Raw genomic sequence first — 7,835 nt, 5'->3', positions numbered from 1 at the left:
TATGGAGACTATGTGACACTTTGATTTTTCTTACTTTCTAAAATGTTAAGAAGAATTTTCACCTGAATTTCCTCAGTAACTAGACTTCCTTGCTTATAAGCTAAGGTATAAATCATCTTTATAACCTACAACTATGCAGATAGCTAGAAATATTTGATAAAATGTTAGAAGCTATTAACCAAAAATTAGTAACCAGTTACTACCCAAGTGGCACTCACTCAGCACCGCATCGAAATGGCTCTCCAACAATCTCTCCGTAATAGCCAAACCCAAAATTCTCTCCTGTTCTTTTCTGTCTTGAATTTATTGCTGTGTTTGACATACTGTATTGACCACACAAGTTACACAGTTTTGGCATTTTATATGTAGTATAACGTTTTATTTCTTGATGTTTTCTTGAAAATTCTTAATTGACAGTGAAGCTTGCTCTCAGGGCCACTTAGTAATGAGGGTGTTAAATCTAAAATAATAAAGATAGTTTATTAGCAATAATAAAAGTCATTATTATTAATTATGATTGTCAAATGAACATTTTCTCTCTCTTTACTGTGCTATCTGCGTTTAGCAAAAGTGCTGAACTACTGAGGAACAATCGAATCAGACAGCAGTAAGACATTAATCACCATCGTGAGGAAATTTGTCCTATTACTGAACAGTTAAGGTGAAATTGACACTTGTCACACACAGGTGGGTTAAGAGAAATCCAAGTGCTAGGCTCCTATTGCTATGACAGAACATTCCATATTTTTCTTTTAGTCCTTTAAATTATATGAAATATCTAATTAAGAAAACCAAAGTAGTCTTTCTGTGGGCAGTTCAAATGGTGGCTGAGATGACCCCCTGGGCCTTTTCCTCAGTTAAAGTAGGTCTGCCTGTGAACAAACTCTCCTTTTCGTGGTTTCCACTGTTTTGTAGAATTGTCTCACACTTTTTTTTTTTTTTTATTTCAAAAATGGATAAGATAGCCCGGCTGGTGCTTGGTGGGTGAGAACTGGAGAGGAGTGAGAGAGAGCTGCGGGTGCATTTTGCCCTTAGTTGGCTCCTGTTTGCAAACTCATCTAAACTAGACTGTGCCATGCGGGGTCTGGCGAGGCTGCTACAGCCACACTGCTGCTCTTGCTTACCTGCTTTTTTCTCTGGGTGGCCAGTCAGACGCCATTGTGACAGCAGGTGGACTCTCACTGTTGCTGCTTTTATTTGGGTTTTTTTCTTTCTGTTCTGTTTCGTCTTTATTTCTTTCTTGACAATCATTGGGAGTGTTTTCTTTTCTTTTTTGAAATAATGAATCCTTTTTTTTAATGTTTATTTATTTTGAGAGAAAAAGAGAGTGAAAGAGAGTGTGAGTGGGGGAAGGACAGAGAGAGAGAGAGAGAGAGAGAGAGAGAATCCCAAGTAGGCTACACTCTGCCAGTGGAGAACCCTTCAAAGGGCTTGAACTCATGAACTGTGAGATCATGACCTGAGCCGAAACCAAGAGCCAGACACTTAACTGACTGAGCCACCCAGACAGCTCCATTTGGGAGTGTTTCTGTTTGTCCGATTTTGTTTTCCTAAGACATGGATTCTTTCATGTTTGAAATAATTAATTGGTTTTGAGAAACATGTAATAACTGCCTGGGTTGGAGGTAACTTAGAATGGTTGTTGCTTCTGATACTGACGTTTGACTTCTGTGTTCAAAACACCCTTCTTAATTATATTCAGTGAAGTCTGTACTAATGACCCAGGATGATTAGAGTGATGACAAAAAGTATAAAATTCGTGGTGGTTTCATAATCAATTTCTCAAAGATCAAGTAAAGAATAAGATCTAGGACAAACAGCATGAGTGACTCAGTCGCTTAAGCATCCGACTCTTGGTTTTGGCTCAGGTCATGACCTAGTGGTTTGTGAGCTCGAGCCCTGCATTGGGCTCCATGCTGACAGTGTGAAGCCAGCTTGAGATTATTCTCTCTCTCCCATTCTCTATGCCCCTCCCCTGCTCGTGCTCTCTCTCCCTCTCTCTCTCTCTCTCTCTCTCTAAAATAAATAAATAAACTTAAAAAGAATGAGGACAAACTAAGGTATTTTTATTTTAAAAAATAGGGGCACCTGGGTGGCTCAGGCAGCTAAGCGTCTGACTTTGGCTCAGGTCATGATCTCATGGCTTGTGAGTTCGAGCCCTGAATCGGGCTCTGTGCTGACAGCTCAGAGCCTGGAGCCTCTTCGGATTCTGCGTCTTTCTCTCTTTCTCTCTCTGCCCCTCCTTCGCTCACACTCTGTTTCTGTCTCTCAAAAATAAATAAACATTAAGAAAATTTAAAAGAAAAAAATAAAAATCCATCTGTGTTAGAAAAGATCACATATTGAAATCACAATCCTTGGGTTTTTTAATATACTAAGATTACATCAATTCAATAAAATAAGTGTTAGAGCTACGTGACATCATATGTTGTATGAATAATTTTTCATCAGGTTCCCATTACTTCTCTTAGCTAAATTAGTGAAAAATTTCTTCCAGTTTTACTACCAAATTCTTATTACACCATCCATTTTCTTTAATAGTGTTAATCAGATACTCTTGAACTGTATATTCATTTAGGTCCTGTATACACATGGATATGCTCTCCCGGTTTTAAGTTTTGTGGTTGCAGTTTATAGACCATAGCCCTCCACGTTATTACTCTTCTCCCAAAGGACTAATGTTAATTGAGTTCCAATCTTGTGACTGGCTCTTTATATACATTACATTATCTGATTTTCATGATAGCTTTGGGAGTAGATATTATCACTTTTTACAGGTTAAGTTGACATTCAGAGAAGTTAAGTAAAGTACTGATGATCACAGAGGAAAGTGGAGATGAGTTTAAAATCTAAATTTGTCTGTGCTTGCAAACTTTATTGCCTCCAAATGATACACTGTTCAAACCTCACCCGATTTTGTAATTAGATGTCCTAATTGTAGTTCTTAATTATAGTCTTTATCGATTACCTGAGGTGTGAATCTGCTTCAATTAATTTGAACCAGAAGGTGAATGAAGCAAGCTTTATCCTAGGTATTTTGTATTTTAAACAGAACTATGTCATTCAAAATGGATCTCTATGTGGTAGGATGTTCAATTTCAGTAGAATGAGGATAGCCAGTGTATGCCAAAATCTTTGCATAATTTTTAATGGCATCCTTTTTTCCTTTTCAAAATGTCCCTGTTTGAGACTGTAAATTATATAGTCAAGGTAGATTTGGGGGACATTTTAGTTAAGGGTTCCTCAGCTACTATTTGTCTAGTCCTTATCTAAGTGTGGAAGAAAATTCTTACGGTATCGTGATTCAATTGCAGGAGCTCCGTTGTGCTCTCACCCTCTTCTTCCCACAAAAGAGTTTTGTTTCCTGGGAAAATTATGCTATTTGACAAGATCCACCACTGGTATTTAAAGGGAAATCCTAGGGGCGCCTGGGTGACTCAGTCAGTTAAGCCTCCAACTTCAGCTCAGGTCATGATCTCGTGCTTCCTGGGTTCTAACCCTGCGTCCAGCTCTGTGCTCACAGCTCAGAGCCTGGAGCCTGCTTCGGGTTATGTGTCTCCCTCTCTCTCTGCCTTCCCCACTTTCCACTTGTGCCAAGTCTCTGTCTCTGACTCTCTCACAACAGTAAATAAACATTAAAAAAATTTTTAATAGAAAATAAAAGGGCAATCATAAACTTTCTGGGGTGGGGAGTCTCTGGCTTATTTAAAATACCTCCAGTTTTCTTCATCCTGGTTCCAAATGTCAGTCTCAGTTTCTGCTACACACCCAATTATCTTGTGCTTCTGAGCTCCTTCGGCCCAGAGGCCACCACCCTCTCCTGTGCATGGTTTTCTCTAAATCCCTCAGGCAACCTTGTCCACATATTCTAACACTTTTTTCTTATCTCTGTTAGAACACTTATGAAATTATCTTGTAATAATTTGTTTCTATGTCTGTCTCTTTCACTCAGTGTTGAACTTGAAGAGATTTGTTAAGGCTCTTATGTAAAAAAGAGGCAATGGAGGGAGAGAAAAAAATAAATTTGAAAGAACCCGGGGATACACTGTTTGCCAATGAAAATGCTAGGTGGCACGTTTTACAGAAGTCTCCTTCATTCAACATTCTGTGCCAGTCATTTTGCTTGGTATGAGAATTGTAAAAATTGAAAACCCGCATTGTTTAATAATTAACTTAGTAACTTGGCTGCCATATGGTTTCTGCATCATGAAGCAATTTATTCTAATACTTGACCTGTTTCTCTTCCTGAAAAGACATAACTAATCACCCTTCTTCAGTTGGTCTAGAAGGAGAGGGGTAAAGGGTCAGGACAGTCTAGATCGATGTTTAATGCCTACGGAGCAGATTCTGATGGGGCATCTTCACATCAATGAAGGAAAGAATATGTCTACATGTTCTTACAATAATATATGCACATTTGAAGCAATCCCAGCCCTCCCTGAATTTCCTTAGTTGAATACTTATAATAAAATACTTACAAATCCTTGCCATTATTCTGATGTCTTTTTCTGTAGTCTTTCTGTAAATACCAAGAACAGCCTCAGACTTACATTGGCTTCCCAACACATTTCATTCTTTTCCCCAAACCCAGAGTCGTAAGTTGAGATCGCAAGGCCTGTTTGGTATCAGCAGACACCTCATCAGTCACATCCTGATACAGGATTTCACCACCTCAACAAGGACTTCATATCTCCACTCTCTCTTACAGTGATTTAACTCCCTTGTCAAAAAATTAGAAAATACAGAGAACAAATAGAAAAAAAAAAACACCTAATAATCTTGAACCTAAAGAATAAGTGTGTTTTCTACACACACATATGTGCACGTGAGCGCACACGTGCACGCGTGCACACACACACACATGCACACACACAGGATAGCACTGTGTATACCAAGCTGTAGCCTGTTTTCCTCACTGAGAAATTAATGAATATATAACATTTAACACATGGACAGTACATAAATTATTTTAATATTCACACAGTATTACACTAAAGGGAATAAAATATTACCAACGATAATTGTTTTTTTTTATCAACTTTTTAAAACTTTATTATCAACTTTTCACAATTGTAAACACATACAAAGAGTCTGTCTCTCCTGCACACTTGTGCTATTTTTTTTCCTTAATGCTCATTCCTAGAGGTATACCTGTTGCGTAAAACAACATGTGTATCTTAAAAATCTTTGGTACCTTGGGGCACCTGGATGGCTCAGTTGGTTGAGCGTTGGACTTCGGCTCAGGTCATAATCTCGTGGTTTGTGAGTTTGAGCCCCGTGTCGGGATTTGTGCTGATAACTCGGAGCCTGGAGCCTGCTTTGGATTCTGTCTCCTCTCTCTGCCCCTCCCCTGCTCATTCTCTCCTTCCCTCTCTCTCTCAAAAATAAACATTTAAAAAAAAAAAAAAAACCTTTTGTACCTCTTGTGCACACTTACCATGTAAAGCTGGGAGTTCTTTCAAAAAATTTTGACCCAATAAAAATAGAATCTTACTGTTCCATCACTGAATTTAACCTGCAATCCTTATTGAAAAACACATGTAGAAACCATTGAGGCCATTTATTTTCTTATTTAAAGAAACTAGTGCTCAGTGTTGCCAAACCTAGGGAGCTATGGAAGTCTCCCAAGTAGCTGATTGTGCATACTGGACTCCTTATCCCACACCAGGGTCACTTTTCCAAAAACTGCTCTTCACATTCACATTTTCATTTCAGTAACTTGCTGACAGTTTTCCAAGCCTCAGATTCAGAAACTAGTAGTAATTATTGGCTACTTAGCAGGATTCTGTGAGCATTTTCTCCTTTCTTTTTGGAATAAGTTGGATTTGAAGTTATTTTCAGTATTTTGTATTATCTCTCTAAACTATAATTAAAATCTTGTTTAGTGGAAAGAGTTTTTATTTGGTAGTTTGCATCTGAATATATACATACATACACACATATATATATATACACACACACACACATATATATATACATATTTAAATATTTATAGTTTTGCTTAGATTCGAAGTGATAGACATGAAAGGTAGTAAAACTCATAATAAACGTTCAGCTGAAATACCATGTAACAGATACAAAATGTACTTGTAAACTATAAATGACATCAAATGTTCAAAATACACAATAATATGTGGGAAATATGCAAGCGAAAGAAACTCCACATAGTATTAGACAAACCTGTAACTTTCTCCAATATAACACTACCGAAATGACTGCAGAGAAAGATCATTCTCTTCCTAGGCAGCCTTACTTAACCGAGACATGCAGAGCTCAGGTAATCTGATCTTTCTAGCTGTGACTCAATTCTCGGGTCTTCCCTCCAGGTGTTCTTTATAATGAATGTCACTTAACCAAGGCTCAGTAGGATTTATGGATTCCCAGATTGCTCCTCTCTGAATTTGCTCCCTGAATGAAGGACTACACAAAAATGCCACTAATGATGCACAACCTCAACTGTCCTGTTAGCTGGCTTCTATTCGGTTCTCACTCTAAAATGGCAGGACTTGTTTCTTTGCAGTTCATGTTTCTAGAGTGAGCAGAAGCAGTAGTGAGCCATGCTGAAATTTCATACCCACCAACATTCATTATTTTAAATGTATTCACAGCAATGTGAGTATAGTGTGACTTGCACAACATTTTGTTTTAATTATTCTCTCCTTCGAGGATGCCAATAACTTCAGCAATGAATTTCCTTCCAGAGAATACTTCATATAAAAAGTTCTGTTAGTACTTTTTGTTATTAATCTAATTTTTTTTGAAAATGTAATGGATACTGATTATGTTTTCTAAATCTTTACTGTAAGTTTCATAATGTCATTCTTGATTTGTCTTCAATCATAGAAAATAAAGATAAATATTTGGTTGAGCTACAGCTCAGCCTCAGAAAACTAATCTCAAGTGTAAAAGAATAGGCAAGCATATTTTCATAAATATTTCTCATACGGCATTTGATAAATTGCTAGTAACATTTAAAAACATTTCTTTTCCAGAAGAGAGGGCTTAGAGATTTTGGTTAGAATATCTGAGGTTATAGAATTTAAAAATTAAAATATAAAGAATGAAGATGAAACTTTTACCTCTTAACTACTTTAGCTGCATGTTGGTTTACCTGGAAGAGCCAAACAAAAGAAATTCCAGGCATGTCATTTTCATTCCAGCAGAAGTCCTATGTGCTAACTTATGTTAAAGAATCCAAGAAACATAGACTAAAAAAAAGAGAAATAAAAAATGTTTTAAGTAACGACATTATAATATAATCAGGCAGGACCTCCTTGGTACTAGTCCCTCTGTTCCAGAATTGAAATAAATCACCCCTTCCCCATCACTACAACTAATTTAAGCATAACTTAAGAGAAAATAAGATCCTGGGTTGGTGTTCTTTTTGTTGATTTTAGTCTATTTACATCCGTGCATAGTGGTATCTTGCAAGTGAGTTAAGACTGGGCTTGTTGAATTATCTGTGGCAACTTATATCTTATTTTATAATTGATCTGGATTAAATAATAAAGTGTGGTTTGAGCATTTTAAATAATATTAGCCATCATTTATTGAGCACATGCAATGTGCTAGTACTCTTCTAAAATCTCATTTTTTTTTCTAATCCTCATAACTTCCTATGAAGTAGGTGTTCCCATTTTACAGATTGGAAAGATGAAGCCAATAAACTTCCCAAAACGACTCAAGTAGCATATAACATAGCCGCACTTGAAGTACACGTTGTCTTCCTTCAGAGCCTATGGACTCAACTCCAGAACACCACTGAGCATGCCTCCTGTCCGTGTGTTGGCCCTGTCACACACAGTGTACACATCTGTAGACTCATGTCCCTTCTT

General features: G+C 37.3%; 1 long non-coding RNA gene across 1 annotated transcript; it reads right to left on the bottom strand.

The window, feature by feature from the left end:
* Positions 1-4,478: 4,478 nt before the first annotated feature.
* LOC122226182 lies at positions 4,479-7,201 on the bottom strand. The gene is made up of 2 exons (XR_006205509.1): positions 7,080-7,201; positions 4,479-4,519 (listed from the first exon to the last, which is right to left on the bottom strand). It is a non-coding gene; the product is annotated as an uncharacterized LOC122226182 (long non-coding RNA).
* Between the last annotated feature and the right edge of the window lie 634 nt (positions 7,202-7,835).

This window comes from Panthera leo, chromosome C1 (assembly GCF_018350215.1).
Source record: "Panthera leo isolate Ple1 chromosome C1, P.leo_Ple1_pat1.1, whole genome shotgun sequence".
NCBI lineage: Eukaryota > Metazoa > Chordata > Mammalia > Carnivora > Felidae > Panthera > Panthera leo.
The sequence above is the reverse complement of the archived record's forward strand: the minus strand, read 5'-3'. Positions and strand labels throughout refer to the sequence as shown.